At 50.9% G+C, this 22,324-nt stretch overlaps 1 protein-coding gene across 2 annotated transcripts in view; it reads left to right on the top strand.

Annotated features, from left to right (window-relative positions):
* Positions 1–16,652: 16,652 nt before the first annotated feature.
* Positions 16,653–22,324, top strand: part of PACSIN2 (protein kinase C and casein kinase substrate in neurons 2) — a 137,347-nt gene continuing 131,675 nt past the window's right edge. For both annotated transcript variants that reach the window (XM_068559659.1, XM_068559657.1), the window contains exon 1: positions 16,653–16,788. The gene's annotated coding sequence lies outside the window, so the exon portion shown is untranslated. The remainder of the gene's footprint in view (positions 16,789–22,324) is intronic.

Genomic DNA, 22,324 nt, shown 5'->3' with positions numbered 1-22,324 from the left:
TCTTTTATAAATTTATTTATTTTATTTATTTATTTCTGGCTGTGTTGGGTCTTCGTTGCTGTGCGCGGGCTTTCTCTAGTTGTGGCGAGCAGGGGCTAGCTACTCTTCGTTGCGGTGTGCGGGCTTCTCATTGCAGTGGCTTCTCTTGTTTCGGAGCTCGGGCTCTAGGCCCGTGGGCTTCAATAGTTGTGGCACGCGCGCCTCAGTAGTTGTGGCTCATGGGCTTAGTTGCTCCGCGGCATGTGGGATCTTCCTGGACCAGGGATTGAACCCGTGTCCCCTGCATTGGCGGGCGGATTCTTAACCCCTGCGCCACCAGGGAAGTCCCACGAGTGCTGAGCTTTGTCTGCTGACGTTGTCCCCGAGGAAGAGAAAGCAGCCCTGACAGCCAAGGGCAGGCCTGGCCCTCGCAGCTTGGTGTTCTCCTGTGGAATGTAAACAATCGCACAGACCATCGGCATCAGACCAGGCCACCGTGTAACTGATCATCAAGGCGGAATCCTTCCATCATCGTGTCTGAACCTGAACAGCGGCATCAACGTTGTCCAAGCCGCAAAATGACCAAGCTTCCCCGACCCTGTCCCGGCCACAGGACTGACTTCACCAATCACTGCTCTTACCTGCCCCAGGCTCTGCTCCCTGTAGACAAGGTTTACTGAGACACCTGGTCACAGAATCACCTGCCCTTCCTCAGAGCATCCAATCCAGAGCAAAGCCCACCTCCACAGACCCGTCACCCAGCACACACCCAGTGCCCTAAAGTCCCAGGCTCATTCTCCTTCTAGGTAACAAGCGATTCACCCACCCTGTTCCCCCGCAGGGTGCTCCTGTCCTTTGGCTGAAGAACATAAGACTATGAGAATGTTTAATGATTTAACATGGGGAATTGCACTAGTTTTGACGTGGCTGAGTTTTAAGAAAGACTGAGTCCTTCCCCAAGGTTGGCAGAGGTCCTGTTCAGTCTTAGAAACAGGTAACCATGTTTTTCTCTTCAGTTGGTGCTACAGATGCTGTGAGTGGGGAGAGGATAATGGAGGGGCCCCAGCAGCAGCTTGGAGAAGGAAGCTGGCCTCCGGTATCCCTGCTCAGGAATGCAGCCACCTCCCTTACTGCAAGGTGCGGGGAAGGTGGGGGGAGAACCAGGGAGGCCCAGGCACTGGGGGGGGGGGGGCTGTCATGTAGTTATTTAACTTTTACAAATTACATTTCCCACAAAGCCTTAAGGGCCTACTAAGTTAAAAACAAACAAACAAAAAAACCCAGCACCTAATCTGAGAGACACAGAATGCTGCCCGGTCCTTCATGTGCGGGAGGAGGTGACTCCCCAAGGTCACACAGCTAGTGAAAGACAGAGGCTCATTGGGATCCGGTGCATGTGATTTCCCACCCAGCTCTTTCCAACACAACGTGTTCTCACCTATGGAAAAGGCAGGGAAACACCAGGTCCCTATGGTAACAGGACAGTATCCAGGGGTTGAAATTGGAGATTATAAAATCAACAAATATTGGTTGCCACTTGCCATTCAGAAGATTTGGGAAACTGGAAGATGCACAAGGCAGACTGCAGCGGGTAACAGAACAAGGACAGAGTAAGGTATCAGAAGACCCGCGCCCTCTCCCTGCTCTGCTGCTTGTTTGCTGTATGACTCTGAGTTTTGCTTTCTCATCTGCCTGGTGGAGATTATAATCTGTGCCCCGCCCACCTCACAAAGCCATCACGAAGAAGGAAAGACAATGATTGCAAAAGTGCCAAATCAGCATTAGTTAACTAATCAGTTAGTTTTTTGCTGTCACTTGAGTTTTAAGACCTGGTGTCTGCCCTCAAGGAGTTCACAAACTATTTCTTGTAAGAACAATGAAAAAGACAGTATAGGCTTAGTGCCAGAGAAGTGGCATGAATAACATATGCTCCAACAGCTGTGCTCTGGGTCGGCTGGGTGATCTGGGGTGGTTTCCTTGAGCTGTGTCTTAAAGAATGAGTGGAAACTGGATGGGAGGCAGGGGAGTTGTGGGGGGTAATCTCAGAAAGAGGATTCAGGGCCAAATTATGAAGGATCCTGGATGCCAGGCTAAAGAATTTGGCGCTAGGGAGCCATTGAATGTTTCTGAGGAGTAGAGTGACAAGGGAGGTGTTCTTAGAGATGAGACTCTGGGGGTGGTTCAGAGGATGATCGAGGTGGGGAGAGGCTGGAGGGAAGCACAGCAAAGAAGAGCTGAGGTTGTGGACTAAGGAGGATATTGGGGTTTGGAGGGTTGGTGGAGGAGGTGGCCTGTGCACCCCAGGTTGCAGATCTTTAGAGCCAGGAGAAATTCTCAGTTGACCAGCAGGGGGCGTGTGTGTAAAAGGGGTTTGAGCCTTCGAAGCAGAATTTGGTAAACTTGGCAAAGTTATGTTAACTAAAGTACTTTCCAGGAGCTGTTCAGTGAGATCCTATAATTCGTGGCTATGAAATAATATTGTTTCCATGTAACAACTGTGTAGCGAGAAAGTCACTGGTTTGCTTCAGTTCCTGAATCTTGTACTCAGAATAAGAATGAAAATAAGTCTGCCGGAAAGCTGGACTGACAGGCAATCTCTTCTCACACACGGTCTGTCCCAGGCAGAAACTTCTCCTTAGCATGCGGAATTCCCTGTTTTTCCATTAAATCACCCAATATTGAAGGAGCATTAGTGATTTGATAGCACTGGGTGCTGGGGGCACAGCCCTGAGCAAAACAGGCAAGTCCTTGCTCTGCAGAGTTCAGTCTGAAGGGGAGAGAGATGAGAGAGGAACATTCCCAGAGGTGGGCGAGACCAGAGGGCAAGCTGCTCAAGTGGACCCTCGGAGGGGCCATGAAGGGCCTGGAAAGAGCTGACTGTGACCGGGCAGAGGTTTTGGAGGGGCGGAGGGCAGTGGATAAGAGAGGCTGGCTCTCTGTGTTGTGTCTGGACAGATCCTCAGGATTAGGGGAGCGATCTGATCTGCTTGGGGGATGGGAGGGCTGGCTGCTGGGCACAGGTGATTTCTCCTGGTCTGGAAGGAGCTTGATCCCCCAAGTGGGTCTCGGGGACATGTCTGTGCTGCTCGGGTCAGCACAGAAACTGTTGAGGCGGAGGCCCCTTGAAGATGTGTTCCAGAAAGAAGGACCATGAGCTTCAGAGGCTGAGGCTGGGGGCTGTCCGGTCACTTTCTTTCCCTAGTCCTGACCTTTCAGTTCTTCCTTCGATTGCACAGAGCACTGCCTGTCTCCTTCCTGTAACTCCACCACTACTTTCAGCCAGGGTTAGAGAGATTTGGCTGCAACTGAAAGAATTTTAACCTGTAAAAGGTCACTCAGGTTACAGTGTGGAGAACAGATGGGAGAATGGTCATCCAGACGATAGATGATGGTGTCCTGGAGCAAAAAGTGGTGTTTGGAAGTAGCGTCAACAGGACCTGGTGGGAGAGGATGGGTGAAGAAGGGGAGAGAGACCTCAAGAAGGACGCTCAGCTTTCTGGAAGGAGGTACCATTCATGTGGGGCTCAGGGGAAGATGATGCCTTTAGTTTTAGGGATGTTGAGCTTGAGGAATCTTGGGGACACTCCTGTGGGGTGTCACATTGGCACTTGAGGATCTGAAGTTGGGCTGTGATATAGAATCGAGGGCCACTGGCGTGGAGCTGGGAAGGGATGCTCCAAGAGATTGCCTGAGGGTGGAGGCCACAAGGAACAACAAGAAGGGGCTGAGAAGGAGCAGGCAGGGAGGAGTGAGGAGCTCAGCTCGGCATCTCATGGAAGCCAGGATGTAGGAAAGTGTGACGAGAGCTGCGTGGGGTCACAGGAGCTCAGCCCTGAAAGGGGCTCTGGGGCTTCACAACCGGGGGCTATGGTGGGCCTGGTGAGAGCAGGGTCGCAGTGTGGCAGGGAGATCCCAGAGGAAGTGGACCAGCCGTGGGGATAAGTCTTTCAAGTAGGGAGGTGAGGGAGAGGAGAGGAGAGAGAAGGAGGCTCTCAGGGGCTGTGCACCCAACTGAAGATTATAACTTTTAATAGGCTTCATTCATTCATTCATTCATTCATTCTACTGGTATTTACTGGGTGCTCACTGTGTACCATAGCTGTTCGAGGTCCTGGGGACACTTTGCTAAACAAGATGGGTCAGTCCCTGTCATCATGGAGCATAAAATCCAAAGGGTGCTAGAGGAGAAATCATCGTCTTGAACAGTTTTATTGAGGTCTAATTTACACACCATGAACACACTCATTTTAAGTGTACGATTCAATGACCTTTAGCAGATTTACAGGGTTGTGCAGTGCTTTCCAGAATCCGACTTTACAGCATCTCCATTGGCCACACAAGATCTCTCATGCCCATTTGCAGTAACTCCCTATTCCTACTTCTAGCTTCCAGCAGCCACTAATCTACTTTCTGTTTCTGTAGATTTGTCTTTTTTGGACATTTCATATAAATGGAATCCTACAGTATGTGGAGTTTTTGTTCTTCTTCTTCTTTTTTTTTTTTTTTTGTAGCTAGCTTCTTTCACTTAGCATCATGTTTTTGAGATCCATGCATGTTGTAGTGGGTATCAGCATTTCATTTCTTTTTACTGCCTAATAGTATTCCATCATATGGATAGATATACCACATTCTATGTACCCATTACCAAGTTGATGACATTTGAGTTGTTTTTACTTTTTTAGCCATTGTGAGTAATGCTGCTGTGAGCATTTGTGTATAAGTCTTTAGGCGGACAAATGTTTTCATTTGTCTTGCGTAGATATCTAAGAGTGCTAGGTCATAGGTAAATATATGTTTACTTTTTAAGAAACTGCCAAGCTATTTTCCAAAGCAACTGTACCATTTTACATTCCAACCAGCAGTGTGTGAGGGCTCCAATTTCTCTACATCCTTGCTAGCCCTTATTATTTGTCTTTTTAATTATAGCCATCCTTTGGATGTGACATGGTATCTCACGTGATTTGCATTTCCCTAATGACTAAAGATGTTGAGCATCTTTTCACGGGTTTATTGACCATTCCTGTGTCTTCTTGGGAGAAACTGTTTTAAAGAGGTGAATTTTCCATTCCTCCTAGGAGATTGTGACTTTTCTCTTATTCTTTGGTAGAAGATTCCATTGACTCTTCCATGAAGACTTTCCTGATGCTCTTGTCTACACTGGTCTCGCCTTTCTCTTAAATTTTAAAGCATAAGTCAGATCATATCTGAGACTTAACGCCCTCCAAGAAAACTTCCCCTGTAATTTAGAATAAACTCAAGCTCCAGCCTCATCTCCCCACCGCCCACTCTCCCGTCTGCCCTTGCTCCTTTTGCTGGAGCCACAGAGGCCTTTGAGGGTGCCACGCCCACCAACGCCTCGGGGCCTTTGCACTGGCGGTCCCCTCTACGTGGAATTCTCTTCCCCTTGATCTCTGCGGGGCCGGCTCCAGCTCATCATTTGGGGCATCTTCTCAGAGAAGCTTTCCTGATCATCCTTCCAGCCACAATGTCTTATCATCTTCTCTGGCTTTCCTCAAAGCATTGATCACTATCTGAAGTTATCTTAGGTATTTACCTGCTTTTTTACTTTCTCCCCCGCAAAACCATCAACTCTGTGAGGGCACCACAACCTCTGCTTGGCCCGATCCAGAGTATGGCACGCACCTGATGGATGACAGTTGAGTGACTGACTGAAGGAGTCTAAGGTGCCTGCTCATTTGTGGTGGTCCTCGCCCTCACCTGTGTGGCTCCTGCTGCCCCAGGGTCATGGCCACGCACCCCCAGGCTGAGGTAAGGAAGACCTGGGCGGGCTGGCATTTGTCCTGCGTGGCTGGGGCCCTCAGTGGTCACTGTGTGAAGCACTTCCGGACAGCATTAGAGCAGCAGACACTGGCGGCAGTGACAAGTCAGAGCAAGATCAAACGGTGTGTGAGGAACGGTTTAAAACTGGAAGAAATTTAGTCTCGAGAAGAGAAGATTTAGGGGTGACACAAAATATGGAAGGGCCGGGAGTTCCCTGGTGGTCCAGTGGTTAGGACTCATGCTTTCACTGCAGTGGCCCGGGTTGAATCCCTGGTTAGGGAACTAAGATCTCGCAAGCTGTGCGGCATGGCCAAAAAAATTTAAAAAAATTGAGGGGCTGTTAGGTGAAGAGGAATAATATGTAGTCGGGGTGTTTCAGAAGGCAGACCCAGGAGCAGAGGGCAGAAGTGGGACGGTAGATGTTGGCTTGGTGTAAGGGGGCCCTTTCTTGGTAGCATTGCTTGGGTGCAGAGTGGGTCATCTTATGAGCCTCGCGTCTCAGGGAGGGTACCACTCCCAGGGGTGCGGTAGAGGGCATCCATCACGGATAAGACTGGCACAGGTGGCTGGTAGGGCCTCTCTGCCTCTGAGCCTCTAGGAGTTCCCTGAGCTGAAGGCATGTGCTGTCCCAATGTTCAGAGGTGACCTAGAACTTTCATCTGGGGCTTAAGGGGAAGAGTCATTTCAGGGCATGGGGAGGAAAGAGAGCAGCTTGCCTGCGCCAGCCCAGCACCGCTGGCGGGGAGAGGACGGGCCAAGTTCTAGGGCCCTGCGAGCAAATTTTCTGTTCACTTGATGATTTGTGGAGTATCCCTCTCCCCCTCTGCCCCAGGGGATCTGCCCCACAAGGACAGGGACTTGTCATCTCATTCACCACAGCACCCAGAACAGTGGCCAGTGGATAGTAGGTGCTCAATAAATCTCTGATTTCAAAGCCTGACTCTGGAATCTGAGTCCCGGGAGAACCCTTGTCCACTGACTGTCTGTGTGGGTCCGCTCCATCACGTCTCTGAGTCTGTTTCCTTGTCTCCAAAGTGTGCATGATGACATGAGGGTGATTGCCATCCTTACCTGCCAGCTGGGAAGAGGCAGTGGCCGAGCTTGTGCACCTGGGTCTGGGCTGCCCTGGTTGCTGTCCTGCTATTTTTATTTTTATTTTTTTTATTTTTAAAATATATTGACTTTATTTATTTGGCCGCACCGTGCAGCATGTGGGATCTTAGTTCCCCGACCAGGGATCGAACCCATGCCCCCTGCATTGGGGAGCGTGGAGTCTTAACCGCTGGACCGCCGGGGAAGTCCTGCTGTCCTGCTATTTTTAGCAGCAGTGATCACAAAGCTCTGTTGTGGGTCCGCCTTCTCTAGTCCCACTGTCCCCTGGGCAGCAGTCTCCAGGTCCCAACAGCTGGCTTGCGGAGGAGAGCAGCCCAGCTGGGGAGTGGGAACGTGTGTGCGAGTGCCAGGGGAGGGGGAACGGGCAGAGCCCTGGGCTGGTGAGGGCTGAGTCACAGCCATAAAAACTGGGCTGGGGGGGTGTCATGGTTACATTACACTCACTTCCTGCCCGGAGGGTGCTGTGTCCCATGCCTCCAGGCGAGTGAGCCCAAACAGAAAGGCTTTGAGAAAGCAAGGAAACAGGAGGACAAATGGAAAATTTCAGTGAACTGGCCGCCCAGGAATCCCTTCAGCTTGGAAGCGTTCTTGGAGCCTCAGCTCCCGTACCTGGAAAGGCCTGTCATTTGGCCTGGAGCAAGTTTCCTACTTACAGGTACAGCGGAACCTGCAGGCATCCCGCTTCCCAGCCATTCATGCCCCATGCCCGCCTCAAGACCACAGCTCCTGCTGTTCCCACGACCTGGCATCCTCCCCTCCCCTCCCCCACCTGCTGAAATCCTGCCCATTCCTGAGGCCCAGTTAAACGACCACGTCCTTGAGTCTTTAAACCATCTTCTGACCCAGCACCTGCCACTCTCCTCTGCCTGCCTTTGACTTTTCAGTTCCACACAAGTGAACTCACTCTCACCTCTCACCTCTCTCTCCTCCCGCTAAATCATCCTCACTTTTCCCCCCAGCTTGAGTACGGTTCTGGTGGCCTCAAACATTTTCATATAACTCCACACATATTTATCCAAATTTCTCATAGGTGCTTTTTCTGATCTCACAGTTCTATGACACAAAAGCCTGTAAATACAAAGCTGAAAAAAATATCACCATTCCTTGGTATTTACCTAAATGAGAACTTCTGTCCACACAAAAACCTGCTCAAGAATGTTTATAGCTGTTCTATGCTTAATTGTCCAAACTTGGAAGCCACAAAGATGTCCTTCAGTGGCTGAATGCATAAATAAACTGTGGTACATTCTGGCAATGGAATATTATCAGAGATAAAAAGAAATGAGCTATCAAGCCACAATAAGATGTGGAGGAAACTTATATGCATATTGCTAAGTAGAGAAGCCACTCCGAAAATGTAACAGACTGTATGACTCCAGCTCTACGACATTCTGGAAAAGGCAAAACTATGGAGACAGTAAAAGGATCAGTGGTTGCCAGGGGTTGGGGTGGGGAGAGGGCTGAATAGGTGAAGCACAGGGGGATTTTAGGGCAATGGAACTATTCTGTAGGATATAATAAGGATGGACACACATCATTATGCACTGGTCAAAATCCAAAGAATGTGCAGCACAAAACATGAAGCCTAATGCAAACTCTGAACTTTAGTTAATAATAGCGTATTAATATTGGTTCCTCAATTATAACAAATGCACCACACTACTATGGACGTAAATAATAGGGGAAACTATTGTCGGGGGGGATGTGGGTAGGTGGGAACTCTGTACTTTCTAATCAATTTTTCCGTAAACTGAGGGCACATTAGCAGGTGAGCGGGGGACAGCAGAGCAAGGAAGTGGGAGAGGGCGCGGAGACCACAGAGCAAGTGCCTGGAAACAGTGCCTGACATCGGGCCAGGCTCCAAGGCCAGTGCTCAGGGAGGCCCCCAGGCCAGGGGACACTGACGAGTGACATGGCCTCTGCTCTCCCCGTGCCCTCTCTACTGGGAGACTCAGCGTGGTGTGGGGTAGTGCAAAGGGTATGGCTTTGGAGCCAGGCAAGAGCCTATGACCTTGGACAAGTCACTTTACCCCTCCGAGCCTCGGTTTCCCCAAGTGCAAAGAGGACTTGTCGTGAGGAAGCAGGAGTTCTCTTGTATAAAGCACCATCCTGGGGCCTGTCGCCATGGAAGGGGGTCATTTGGGTGGCGAATGTGATTGTTATTGGGGCCTGGGAGAAGCCAGGGCCAGTTCAGCCCCTTGGGCCCTCCGTGGACACCCAGCAGGTGTACTGTCCCAGTAGGCTGCCTGAATGAGTGAGTAGCGGCAGTCTCCCAGGCCTGGTCCCCGGGAGCGCCTGGCCCGGGTACCCCACTCTCTGGGCGCACAACAAGAAAGCTGTGAGCTGTAATGAAGCCAGGCCTGGCTTGGCGGGCTGGCTTTCCCCAGGGTCCACAGATACTCCCATCAGCCTCAAAGAGTGCATGGGCCGAAATCTGAAACCCAAGCCATGGGCTAGAACCAGTTGCACAGAGGACAGAGTTGTCACAACAGGAAGGGCGTGTCTGAGCCTGCTGGAGGGACAGCCGGAAGCAGCCTCGGCCCTTCGCCCCCCAGCCCCCCAGGAGCTGCCAGGACCCAGACGCCCAGAGGACAGCTCCCTGGAGCGTGCCCTCGGCTGGCCGCCCCTGCCCTTGGTCTCAAACCATAAGGAGGGATGTTTGCCTACAGCCTTGAGGTGTCAGCCTGTGCTCCACCTTGGGCTGACTGACCACCCCCCTCCAACCCGCCGCCCCAACTCCCACTGCTCCCATTACCTGCCCCTCAGACCCGTCCTCCCAAGTCCTGCCCTGTGAGTCTTCCGGAATCTACTCAAACTCTGCTTTTCTCAGGAGCCCTCCGGGACCCCGTCCCCAGGGCACTGCCTGGGCCCCTCACCATCACTGCTCACAGCCGCCTCCTCTGGCCCCCACCAGCATTACTTGCTGGGAAGTGGGGAATTCGTGTTTTTCATTCCTGCCCAGCTCGATACCCGGCGTCACATGTCTGCTGTGTTGGAGGGAAAGGGGGGATCGCTGTGGGGAAGTAAGGAACACAGGAGAAGTAGCCAGGAGGCCCCGGTTTGCGAGGGTCTCTGGCCCTGGCTGCTGGAAAACCTCTGGTAACTCACCTGACTTCCCTGGACTTCCACCTCCTCACCTTAGACGCAGGGAAGGACTCACCTGGTCACCCTCTGGGGTCTCTGGCTTTGATGTTCTGTGGCCCCCAAACATCTTCCTCCGCCAGTCTCTCCCACCCACCCCACCCCCTGCCCAGTACTGCACTCCAATGTGAAATGCCGCCCCTCCGCCTGTTACCCTGCTGACCCCCCATTCTGAACTACTGTCCATCATTCATGCTCCTGGAGAGGAAAAGGAATAGTCCTTCGTCACACACACTTCTGAGCACCTGCCACGCGGCATACACAGCTCCAGTTCAGATGGTTCAAAACCATCCGTGACCTACCCTGGCAGGCTCTGGTGTGGCTCTACCATCTGCTGCCCGGACCCAGAGAGAGGAGAGAGTGGGTGACCGTGGGCAGTCCACAGGGCACAGGAATTTCTTGAGCTTGACGTGGAGTTGGCCTCCCCAGCCCCCTGCCCACAGTGGGGCTGTCTGGATGGGAGGGTGGATCCTGACGGATCTCAGACTTGGTCGGAGTCTCCCACAGAGGGAGAAGGGTGCACAGGGAGACCAGGCGGGGGCAGGAACTGGGCCTGGGAAGAGGAGAGGGCTGCAGGAGTGGGAACACAGGCAGCAGGGTGGGGCGGCCGGTGATCCGGAGGGATGGTGCCCACATTCCTTCGTGGGTGATGACGCCAGTGAATCTGGCACTCACTTGGGCTGGAAGTCCACCTTCCCTGGACCATGCCCGCTTTTGGGAGCAGCGCCCCGTGGCTCTGCTTCTTGTGGGGCAGGGGGTGCAGGAGAGGGAGAGGGAACGGGAGCGGGCACGTCCCCTGGGCCCTGCCAGGCCCCTCCCCTGCCTGCCCTCCCCTTTACAGATGAGGAGGGGCTCCCGGCTCCACCTCCGCACGGCGCGCCACGTGGGATTTAGTTCCCCCACCAGGGATCAAACCCCTGCCCCCTTCAGCGGAAGCACAGAGTCTTTTTTTTTTTTTTTTTTAATTATTATTTATTTACTTGGTTGCACCGGGTCTTAGTTGTGGCAGGTGGGCTCCTTAGCTGGGGCATGTGGGCTCCTTAGTTGCGGCATGCATGTGGGATCTAGTTCCCTGACCAGGGATCGAACCCGGGCCCCCTGCATTGGGAGCGCGGAGTCTTACCCACTATGCCACCAGGGAAGTCCCAAGGAGGCGCTTGATGGTTTGGGCCAATACCAACATCAGCATCAGTCGGGCGAGCGCCTGCTGTGCGCTGGGCACCATGCAAAGTCCTTTTCATCCATTAGCATGTTTAATTCCTCCATGCCCCACCCCTCCCCCCCCACCCCCCGGGCGGGTGGTGAGCCGCTGTTCCCCTGTCCAGATGAGGACATTGAGGCTGGGAAGGGAGGTGACGTGTCCAAACCTGTGAACCTAAAACTGCTCTACAAAAACAAAAACAAAGCAAAAAAAGAACAAGGAACCCCTGAGCCTTTGCCTGAGTCCTAGGTTTCCCTAATTGTTGGCGGGGGGTCGGGGGGGGGATTCTTTTTTGCAAAGGATAAAACTGGGCCTGTGGCCCTCAGGCCTCTCCTCCTTTCCTCTGACACCAGGAAGTGACCAGGACCTAACTAAATATTTAACCAGAGTCGGGGTGGAAACCTGACCTCCAGCGCTGCTTCTTGTACTACTGCCGTGACAGTAACATTGAGCTACATATAATCCCGAGCCCTGGCTGAGGAGGGGGCCCAAGTCCCACCCACCTGGAAGTGCCCACGCCCAACCCAGGCGAGATGTGGACGCCCCCAAGGCAGAACCCCTGTCCGGTGTTCACAGACGGTGATTCAACAAGTCAGGCATGGACACACGGATGAAGGTCACTCCTGGTCAGCAGAACCTTTGGTAACAGCTGGTCTGGGGGCCAAGAGCAGTCCTTGAGGTCTCCCCACTGTCTCTAACTGTGGTTTCAAAACCTCTTTATGTTTTTAATTGTGGGAGTCTTTCCGTGACATCCTACATGTAATCAGTAGCAGCATTTTATTGGTGTACATTTATTTTATAATGTACGTGTCGGTGTACAACTTCTTTTAAAAGTTCAAGTTCATAACATTTACATATTTTAAATGAACCAATATTATAAAATTAACCAATAAAAAGAGCAATGTTACTTTTTTGATGAATACACAGTTTGAGACTGCTCCAGTTCTTTTTGTTTTGTTTTGTTTTTTATAGATTTTTTTCATTTATTTATTTTTTGGCTGCGTTGGGTCTTTGTTGCTGCGCGCGGACTTTTTCTCTAGTTGCGGCGAGCGGGGGCTACTCCTCGTTGCGGTGCACGGGCTTCTCATTGCGGTGGCCTCTCTTGTTGCGGAGCACGGGCTCTAGGCGCGCAGGCTTCAGTAGCTGTGGCACGTGGGCTTCATAGTTGTGGCGCGCGGGCTCAGTAGTTGTGGCGCACGGGCTTCGTTGCTCCGCGGCATGTGGGATCTTCCCGGACCAGGGCTCGAACCCGTGTCCCCTGCATTGGCAGGCGGATTCTTAACCACTGCGGCCACCAGGGAGGCACGACTGTTCCAGTTTTTAAAAACAATTAACTTCAGTATCTAATTTTATTTTGTATCAAGGAAATCTGGGTTCACCGGAATAGATGCACATGACAACACTGTAAAACAAAATCTTGCTTTACAATCACAGGATGACCTTCAAGTTATCTGATCTGGGAGCCTGAAAAAGGGTAAGATGATACTTTGGATTCAGAATGGAATCACTGTGGTGTTCAGGACCTCCTCATCCTCCTGAAATTCAGGGCCTCAGGGAAGGAGTTCCTGAGGGAGTTTATATCTTTATCACATGGTAGAAAATACAATGTATCACATAAAGTCTGGGCATTGCCAGGCCTTCATTCAAAGTTTCAAAACACTCAACTTGAACCTATGTGTCTCATTGTTGATACTCGTTCCACTTTGGCACCAATGGCAACACTGTAACCCTGAACTCCCCAAATGAGCTTTTCCACTTAGTAAAAGTTAGGGTATCTGTCAGTGTCAGGAATAGAGCTTCAAACTGTGTGAGGCATAAGAACCAATTGAGGAACTTGTGGAAGATGGGGTGATCCCAATGCAGGGCATCCTGGAGATGCCCACTTTGGGAAACGCGATCCAGATGACGTGACCATATCTTGCTGACTTTGGGAGGGAGCAGGCTCCAGGCCCAGGGGTCTTGCCCAGTGGTGTTGAGTTGAGCGTGGCACATGTGAGTGGCGCCGTGTACTTGCTGGTACAATTTTATGTGAGCAGACGCGTACAGGCCAGCATGGAGCAAAACAAAGCAAAGCAAGAAAGGCTGGGGTAATTGCCTCCTAATCAAGGACACATTTATATGGAATTCAGATCTTTACATGACTTGGCAGAGGAGAGCTTCATTCCAAGGTATATTCAGAAACGCGTTCCTCCGGCCTCAACAGTTAACACTTTGATGTCTCCAGAATATTAACAGTTGGTGCAGAGAGCATGTTCTTGGGCCCGTGTTCTTTTTTTAATCACAAATTTTTAAAAAGAGCACTTTTACAAAATGCAGATAGGTCCTTGGAAAACAGTCAACAACCTCTGGCTGTGCCAGCTATGTCCTAAGAGCATCACAGGTGTGATCTCAAGAATCCTTGCAGTTTCTCTAAGCGTTAGACTCTGTGATTATACCCATTTTACAGCTGAGAAAACTGAGACCTGGAGTGGCAAAGCAGATTGCCAGCATCACACGGCTACTCACTGCTCAGCTGCATGCTCCAGCCAAGCAGAACCCTCCTGTCTCCCTGGACAGCAGGATTTCTTGTCTCTGGGCCTTTGCCCGCATCCTTTCCATCCACTTTGGCTCAGTTAAATATCACTGCCTTCAATATTGTCACCCTCCAGGGATCACTGCGGTCACTCATCGGGGAGGCCTCTTTTAGACTCTACGTCCTTGCTGAGTCTCCCCAGGAGCACAAACAGGACCCAGGTCCGTCCCTCCCTCAATCCACCCCATCCCTTGCCCTGCACAGTCTCTAAACATTGGAAGTAATTGTCGATCAAGTGAATATCTGTAACAGATTTTGATTTTTTTTTTTTTCTTGGAAGACACATGTATATCACTGTACAAGAACTGTATCTGGATGTTTTAAATTTTTTGGAGAATGTTTTGTTCTCTGTGAAAGTATGTTTTAGCATCGCCTGTCTGTTTATACTGGCTGTTTAGTGGGAAATGGCTAATAAAGGACCAGTCAGCCTTTGCCCCAGACTCAGGTAATGAGCACATTTTGCAAGAAGGAGGGAGCAAAATGACATTGACAAAGCGTGACCACGTTAACCGCTCAGATACTAAGCACTCACGCCTGCATCCAGAGCTGCTTCCCGTGCTTTTACCTGATTTGCCCCATTTACTCCTTGCCACAGTCCTGTGAGGTGGGCTCTGTCATCACCCCCGTGTTACAGATTGGGACACGGAGATGCACAGAGCTGCAGCGACTTGCCCAAGGCCCCTCAGTGGGGGAGGAGCAGAGGCAGGATTGGGCTCCAGGCCTGTTTGGATCTGACGGGAGGAGGCTGGGTGCAACACTGTGAAATGTTTGTGGGGGCCAAAGTTGGGATGCTCACAGCTGGGAAAGGGGCTCTCTCTTTGGAAAAATAGCCTGATAACCTGCTGGAACAGAGACGAGACTCAAAGAGCAGAGCAAGTGTCAGAGTTCTGGTGAAAGAAATGAGAGGAATTTTGTTTTTGTCTTCAGAAGGAAGGGGAGAGAAGAGAAGGGAGCCAGTGTGCAGAGGCCAGAGCGCTGCCTGGGTCACGTAGCCAGGTAGTGACCTCAGGGCCAAGAGGCCAAAAGGGCTCAGGAGGTGTCTCATGTTGCCAGGCCACTAGTGCCAGGCTGGATGCCTCCCTGTGGGGTCCAGTCTGCAGGAACCCCTGCTAGCTTCACCAGTGGTTGGCGTGACGGGGGATTATGTGAGTGTGTGTGCAAATGGAGACGGGGATGATGGCAAGGACCAGCGAACATGTGGGAAAGAGCAGGAGGCTGGAGGCAGAGGTGACGCACTTGTTCGGAAACCATGGGGAGACTCTGGATCTTCACAGGGCCTGGAGAAGCAGTGCACCTGGAATTTCCCCAGATCTCAGAGGTCTGGGAGACCCCAGCTGATGACTGGGTTCTGCACACATGGTCCAGAGGTGTTTTGGGTGGCAGAGTGGTCCCTGAGGGCTGAGTCCTGGAGAATGGCAGGGAGTTCTTGGTAGTAGCTGGTCCTGGCACAGCATGGTAGTGCTTTTTTAAAATATATATGTCAATTGTATCTCTTTTATTATTATTATTATTTTCATCGAAGTATAGTTGATTTACAATGTTGTGTTAATTTCTGCTGTACATCAGAGTGATTCAGTTTTACACATATATACATTCTTTTCCATATTCTTTTCTGTTATGATTTATCACAGGATATTGAATATAGTTCCCTGTGCTATACAGTAGGGCCTTGTTGTTTATCCATCTTATATATAATAGTTTGTATCTGCTAACCCCAAACTCCCAATCCATCCCTCCCCCACCTCCCCTCCCCCTTTCTCTTTAGACTGTGTGGATCCTTTTTTTTTTTGTCTTGATTTTATTTTTTTTTAACATCTTTATTGGAGTATAATTGCTTTGCAATGGTGTGTTAGTTTCTGCTGTATAGCAAAGTGAATACATATATCCCCATATCCCCTCCCTCTTGTGTCTCCCTCCCACCCTCCCTCACCCCTCTAGGTGGTCACAAAGCAGGTGGTGCCTTTCTTTTTCCTCTTTCTCAGTTATTATTATCACAAGCACATTGCAACAGAACAAATACTTAAAAAGGGAAAAACCACTCTGTTTCTGGTCCTTGTGCAAATGTAGTAGCAGTTCTAGAGTCCCCGCCATTTCGTATCTGGCTTTTCCTTTTAACATTTTAGTTTAAGCGTTTTTCCATATTGCTGCACCATCGTCGTGATTATTTTCAAGGTGGTGATGTGGGTCCACTTCAGGCCTGGGGTCTGGCTGACCAGGGTTTCTAATCCTGGCTCTGACATTTATTTATTTACTCCGGGCCGCCCCGCCCCCCACCACCCCGGTAAGTTACCTGGCATCGGTTCCTCAAACCCTCTCGTGGGCTCTGTGCGCGCGCGCGCGCGCGCGCGCACGCACACACACACACACACACACACACACCGCTCTCCGTCTTGCTTAAACTAAGCCGGCTCAAGTGAATCTGAGGAAGCCCTGATGACATTGGCTTCTGTGAGTGCCTTAGGGGAGAAAACTTTCAGAAACACTACCTTCCCTGAATTCCCAGTTAAGTGCGGTGCTACCCTCCCGCGGTCCCCACCTCTGGGCGCCCGCAAAGCCGAAACACTGGCTCCAGGGAGTAAGTCCTGCTGACCTCAGCCTCTGAGCGACTCGAGGAAAGTGACCCCAGCCGCCCTCTCCTCCGTTAAGTAGGCGCTCCCTCTTTGATTGACAGAGGTAGTCACCAATGACGCCTAGGGGAGGTCCCTTTGGCGCGCTAGGGGCGTGCCACTCGTCACTCCTCTGGCCCAATCAGGGACGCCGAAGGGGCTTTGGGGCGGGGCACGGCTCCCAGCAGCCAGTGGCGCGAGCACAGCGGGCGCGGCGGGGGCGGGGCGCTCGGGGCTGGCGGCAGAAGCGGCCGCGGCGGGGCAGGGCAGGGCCGGGCAGTTCGGCCAGAGCGAGGGCGGGAGCCGGGCCGGGGCCGGAGCCGGATCCGGGGCTGGAGACGCGGTCGCGGCCAGACAAGGGTCCACGGCGTGTTGGGAGGCGAGCGGCGGCCAAGGTGAGGGGCACGCCGCGACGGTTGGGGCGCCGCGGGCGGACGCGGGGCGCTGGTCGGCGGCCGGGCCAGCGCCCTGTCAGGCCGCCACGCCGGGGCCGCGCTCCGCGCCCGAGGGCAGCCTCTGGGGCCGCGCCGCCGGCACGCGAACTTCCTGTCGCTGTGGGAGGGGGTGTGTTCTGGGGCCACCGCGGGCGCCGAGGGGCGTCCGGGGGCCGAGGGGGGCGCCAGAGAGGACGTCGAGGGGCCTCCGGAGGGCGGGTGGGCTGGGCTTGAGGAAAGCTGGGGGCCGAGGGGTGCGGGGTTGGTGCGGGGGCGCCACAGAGGAGAGGACGAGTTCTCGGGTTGAGAGCTTGCTGGAGAGAGAAGTTGGGGAGCGGGGCCCGCGGAGGCAAGAGCGCTGCTGCAGAAGGGGGGACGGACGACTTTAGGAGAGACTTGGGGAGGGGACGCGGGGAAGCCGAGGGGTGCAGGGGTTCCCTGGGGGAAGCGCGGGCGGGTCGGGGAGCCGCGCCGGAGGAGAGGGGTGCCCGGTAGGCGCCGGTTGGAGGGCAGGGCTGGGCCCGAGGGTGGCCTGGAGGGGAGGGGGCGGCCAGAGCAGGCGGGACACATATGCGGATGCGCTTATTTGGGGCGCTTTGATGACCGTCCTCCATTTCCTTCCTTCCCACCCTCCCTGTCCCTCTTCTGGTTCTGTGGGGCGGGGGGATGGCAAGCCCTTCTTTGTGAGCAGGTCCTAGGGCTGGGGGAACAGGCAGGAGAGGCTGGGGGTGTTTGCCCTGTTGCCCCTCGGAGTTTTCCCAGACCGTCATTTTTAGAAACGTGAGTTGCCAGCCTGCTGGGGCATCCGGAGAGGCCTGGGATTGGAGAGGTAGTGATTTCTGCTGCTGCTGCTCGATTTCAGTGGCTTGTTGGGTTTCAGCTCCACCTGGGAAGGCTGGTTTTCTTTTCAGAGGAGTTGGTCAGGGCAGCGAGTTGTGCTGTCGCCGGGAGTCCCACACAGCTGCAGCCTTTGAGGGTGCTGCTCTCGGGTTGGGTGCCTGAGGGAAGGTGGCCTTCAGGTGGGGTCTGTGCACCATTCCTGGGTCTTGTCTTCTCTCCTTTACCCCAACTGTCCTGTGTTTCTGTGGTTAAGGAGGGTTGGCTGCTCAGAGTCTCCACGGCTACTCATTACTCCGTTTACCAAACACGCCCTGGCTGTCCTGATGAAAATCAGGAGACCAGCTCAAAGAATTTAAACCTGGGCTACAGGCGGTGAGCTCACACCAATTCCTTCCCTTCTCTGCAGTTCCTTCCTCTCCAGTTATCCCAATATGCTGAAGTTCTGTTTTAACCCAGGGCAAGGGAGCCAACCAGGTGCGCTCGGTTGAATGCCAGCCCTCCCCTTCTTGCATGAAAGTTCTTACTCCATTTGATTCACAAGCCTGTCTACAGCCTCCCCATAGAGGCATTGAATGGGAGCCAGTGCAACTGGGGTTTCTCTTGATTCACATGGGAAACAATAATCTGTGTGCACTTAAACTTAATTCTAGAGTTTCACAGTCTCCTTGGTGAGGTTATGTTAGTTGAGATATGAGACCACTACATCAAAAACTTTTCTGTGGTGTGTTTTTCTTTTGACAATTGTCTTGAAGCTTTAAAGAAACTGGCCATTAGGCTGATGATATTTATTACTTGGGAAAGTAACGTAACACAGAGGAATAGATGAGTGATTAGGTCTGTACTCTTAATTCACTTTTTTGGAGAAGAATAAAAATTCATTTGAATGGAAATATCATTCTTAGCTCATGCTGTTGGGGAACTGAAACTTTGTTACTTTTAGTCTCAAGTGTATAAGATATAGGTCATAATATTTAAATGATCTAAAAGCAGGCATATATAGAAAGCTGTATCTGTTTTTTTAAAATAAATACTCCATGTCCTTTTTTATAAAGCGTGTTGATTTTTAAAAATTAATTAATTAATTCATTTATTTATTTGTGTCAGGTCTTAGTTGGGCGCGCGGGCTCAGTTGCCCCGCGGCACGTGGGATCTTAGTTCCCCAACCAGGGATCGAACCCATGTCCCCTGCATTGGAAGGTGGAGTCTTAACCACTGGACCACCAGGGAAGTCCCAATATCTAGGTTTTGAACATGGCTTGTTGCTGGGAGATAAAGTTGTCTTTCCCCAGTCTTGGATGCCCAGTCCAGATCTCTGATGGCCAGGCAATTTCTGGGGTGGGAGATGAGGGGCATTTGTCCTTACATTTTTTCATTTCTTATTATTCACTTGAAAGTCTGTGCAGACCAAGTTAAGGGCCTGGTGCTCAGGTTTCCTTCTTCTGACCAGGTCACAGCTGATTCCAGGATGTTACGGAATATCAAAAAGGTGGCACAGATTCCTTAATAATGGTAATGGCACCTTGTGCTTAGAGATTATGATAGCTTTTACCAAGTGCTCTCTGGCTACCCTTACCTGCACCTCCCATCTGACTCGGGCCTGCCTTATCTGCCATCACATTGTACTGGTGACTTTGTGGAGGCCACCCTGTAGATTATTTGGGTAATGACCACGTTCACATGAGCGATAGTGCTGGCTCAGTTTTTTTCCAATTGAGATTGTTTGGAAGTGCAGCTGCATACCTGAAGGCAGCGCAGCAGTGCCTTAGTTACGAAGTCCGTCAGTGTGCATTCCACAGGTAGAGAGACCTTACTTTATGGCCCTGGCAGTGATCCTTCGCATACCTGAAAGCATGTCAGTGCCTGAAACCTGGTTCCTGATGGGCCCAGTAGTGGGCCCTGGGATGGCTGTGTAGGAGTTCCTTGAGACTGGTGGTATTCAGACGATTATGCTATGCTGACTGGAGGCAGTGTTAAAAGAAGAATTCTCAGAGTATTCTGCGCAATGCAACGTTCTTGGCGTATGTGTGGTTCCAAAGGTAGCTATTTGAGGGGCAGTGGCCATCTAAGAGCACAAGCTTTGGTATTTTGATTAAAAACACAAAATAACAAAAACTCCTTACTTATGTTATATATTAGTTTGTAGTCATTCCCATGATTGTATGTTTATCTGTTTGCTTAATAAAACAGAGCATCATGTAGTCTAGTTTCCTTGTTTCCTAGAATAAAATCTTTATTTTCAATATTAAAACATCATCTGAGTGTTTCCTGACATTAGGCACTGAAAGAACAACATATGAGAATATAGAATGAATAAAACGCTATCTCAACAATCAAAGGCCTCAGAAGCATTAAGAAAAAAAAAAAAAGGATGGAAATTTTGCTATAACTTTAGAAACCACGTGTGTGGTTGTTTTTGTTTTTTTTTAAATTTATTTTTGGCTGCGTTGGGTCTTCGTTGCTGCGCGCAGGCTGCTCTTCGTTGCGGCGCGCGGGCTTCTCACTGCGGTGGCTTCTCTTTGTTGCGGAGCACGGGCTCTAAAGCACAGGCTCAGTAGTTGTGGCTCAGGGGCTTAGTTGCTCCGCGGCATGTGGGATCTTCCTGGACCAGGGCTCGAACCCGTGTCCCCTACATTGGCAGGCGGATTCTTAACCACTGCGCCACCAGGGAAGTCCCTTTTTTTTTGTCTTTAATTTATTTATTTAGCTATATGAGCTTTATGTGACTTTTTTCCTCCCTGGAATGTGGGATAGTAGAGGGGGAGGAGCATAGATGGAGGCTAGGAACCCTGGGCTCTGTCCAGCCTTTTCCTGACTAACCCTGAGGCCTAGGACAATCGTGTCCTATGGTCTCAGTTTTCATGTTTGTAAAAGGAGAGCCTTAGAGGTTCTTAACCTTTTGAGAATCTGATAACAACTATGGACTTCTTCCCAGAAGGCACACTTGTGGACAGCGTCAGAGGCCTGGACCCCAGATTAGGAATTCCTGGATCATGCCATCTCTAAGCTCCCTCTCACCTCTGATATTCTGTAATCCTATTTTCCTGGTCATCTTTGAGCTAATAATAATGATGACTTGTATTTATGGAAGACACATTCCAAAGCATTTTCACCTCTCATTTTTTGTCCCCAAAATATTTCTGAACAGCGTGGGTGGTGATGGTTATTCCTTCTTCTGATGGAGAAAGGGGTACCAGACCTGTCCACCACTTTAGTAGCATTACACAGCCAGCGGCGTGTCCTGGGACCAGAGTCAGGGCTCCTGGTTGCCAGCTTGGGGTTTTTCCATTAGGTTTTGCTTCCTTGGTGGTTGGTTATGTTTGGCAGTGTAAATATCCCAGAATGTGTCGCTTGCAGAGGAAATACTTGTGCATCTGCTGAAAGGACTGTTTTTTTGTCTGAATTTGGATCACTAAACACCTTTCTGCCTGACTGTCAAAAGGTTACTTATTTTGTTTTTGTTATTTTTTTGTGCCATACTTTTCATAGGGAAACATTTGTGGGACTTGAGCGTTTTGAGCAGAGTTGTTTAATGTTTATTGATTAAAGAGTACATTGAGATGATTACTTTTCAGTTGAGTGGCCCTTGAGAAACTTGTGAAATAAATGTTAAGTGAAAATTCCAAACATTTGACTTGTTCTGTCGAATATGTCCTCCCAGATGAGACTTTTCCTGCAGCCTGAGAGGCCCCTCCCTGGGCCCAGAGCCGCTGGCTGGGTTTGAGAGTTGGGTGTGGATTGTGCCCATGACCATGACTATCCAACAGTGACTTCTTGTGGCCTTCTGGCCAGATTCTGAATATTTTAGGGACTGGTTTTTTCCAGTTTATTAACAGAATACAGTGTATCAGCTATATAAAAGGCTTGTGTAAGCAAAAGAATACTAAACTTTAAAGCCTCACAGATGTTAAATGGTTTATTCCTGATGAAAAGAATCATCATAATAAAGATGTTTTGAATAATCAGACATGGAGGTAATAGGATGGTATACAGTAGGTACCACTCAAGTGTGGTATATGTGTGTGTCCTCCAGTCTTCCTATTATGTTACGTCTGATACCTGTAAGGAGATTGGCCGACATCATTCACTTTCCAGGCACGGAAAAGGGTATTTGCTCATTTCACAGTGCATTTCTTTAGAATACTGGAGAGGATGAGGCAGACATGCACAGCCTCACTGACATCGAACATAAAGCCTGATGTCATGTGTCAGCTTCCCTAGGTGAGTTGCTTGCCAGAGAGGCATTGGTGAGGAGATGAGGCTGTTAGAGGGCAAGGCCCACGATGAAGTGTGAACTCCAGGCTGCCGCCACCGTGCAGGGATGGCATCCAGTTAACTACACAACCTGCCGTGAGGTCTGCTAGTATTCACGGGCCCTTCTCTGACCAGGAAACTTGCATCTGTTGGCTCTTTTCTTCCAGAGGCCTGTCTGTGATTTATATATTGATAGAGCGGCAGAGTTGTCAGTAATGAGCTGGGGAACTCCATTAGGCTGCTATGTCGAAGTACCTGCTTTTTATTTAAAGTTCACTCCCGGGCTGAGTGTTTGGAAGGAGTGTATGCCGATGACGGGAACTGGGCAAGGTGGGTCGGAGGGAGCCTTCCTGGCCACTGTGTGTGCTGTGCCCCTGACGCTTGTCTCTCCTTACAGTTCTGGGAT

Source organism: Eschrichtius robustus, chromosome 13, assembly GCF_028021215.1.
Source record: "Eschrichtius robustus isolate mEscRob2 chromosome 13, mEscRob2.pri, whole genome shotgun sequence".
NCBI lineage: Eukaryota > Metazoa > Chordata > Mammalia > Artiodactyla > Eschrichtiidae > Eschrichtius > Eschrichtius robustus.
The sequence above is the reverse complement of the archived record's forward strand: the minus strand, read 5'-3'. Positions and strand labels throughout refer to the sequence as shown.